Raw genomic sequence first — 1,072 nt, 5'->3', positions numbered from 1 at the left:
TGTGAAAAAAGTATATCTATGTTTGTACAATATCCATAATCTATTTCATTCGCTCCTAGATATAATACTTTGAATTCTACATTTTTATATAATGTATAGTTTCATTAATAAATGTGTCCTTTCAGATTGCATTCCATATAGAAGAAGTTTAAGATTCCTTTTTTCCTAGGTCCTTATATTATTTTATTTCTTTGGGATAACATGACATTGTTATGTAATTTCAGTTTTGTAAAGGTTATGCTATGTAAAGGCCTTTCTAAGGTGAAGATTTAATACACTGATGTCAAACTAACCTTTAATTCTATGAATTACATGTATTGTTACACTTGTATTTTTGTAATCAACTTTTTAATAACTGTTTTTATATTTCTTGCATCAGAAGAATGAAAAATATAGAATACTTCACAAATTTTCATATACTCCTTGTGCAAGTGCCATGTTAATCTCTGTATTATTGTAATTTGGGTAGACCTGCTGCTGAAGCATGAAGTACCCTCTAAATTTAAGTACTTAATGATGCAATCTTTACACAGGCATATATCCATGGTTGCCTATTTGTAACAAGGAACACTTATTGTTCCTTAAAATGTGATTGATCTTATTTCTCTAAAATTCTGTGTATAGTGGAAAAGCTTATATCATTTGGCCGATTGCTCATATTTACAATTTTTTTGTCAATGATTATTTTGTCGTTTTCATTTTAAATTTGATCATACTTTGAAGCCTTTAAAGCTAAGTCCAAAGGTGATGGCTTTTCAAGTACTTATTTATCAACTGAGTTAGCTTTGTAGAGCTAATGGATTCAAAGTAAGCCTTGCTTGAGAGCTACTTCTAAACTTCTGCAGCTTAAAATTTCCCAAATAAGGTCTTGCTGGGACAAATGTCTACCTGAACCTTTACCCTTCTTCCTTGTAGGAACAGACCAACCAGAATATCTTACCCTGACAGCATAGATTGTCTTACTGGAACAAAACTAATCTTAGTTACAAGGGATCATAGAAAGATGAACAGTTCAGACAGAATTGTTCAGAATAGAAGGTATTTTATCAAAATATAATTGTTTATTATACTT

The 1,072-nt window shown here is 30.3% G+C and overlaps 1 pseudogene; it reads right to left on the bottom strand.

Annotated features, from left to right (window-relative positions):
- Positions 1-386: 386 nt before the first annotated feature.
- LOC138815177 (U6 spliceosomal RNA) lies at positions 387-486 on the bottom strand (annotated as a pseudogene).
- Positions 487-1,072: the final 586 nt, after the last annotated feature.

The sequence above is a fragment of the Dipodomys merriami genome, unplaced genomic scaffold (genome assembly GCF_024711535.1).
Source record: "Dipodomys merriami isolate MVZ:Mamm:240054 unplaced genomic scaffold, mDipMer1.0.p SCAF_108, whole genome shotgun sequence".
In the NCBI taxonomy this organism is placed as follows: Eukaryota; Metazoa; Chordata; class Mammalia; order Rodentia; family Heteromyidae; genus Dipodomys; species Dipodomys merriami.
Note: the sequence above shows the minus strand (reverse complement) of the source record. Positions and strands in the feature narration are given on the sequence as shown.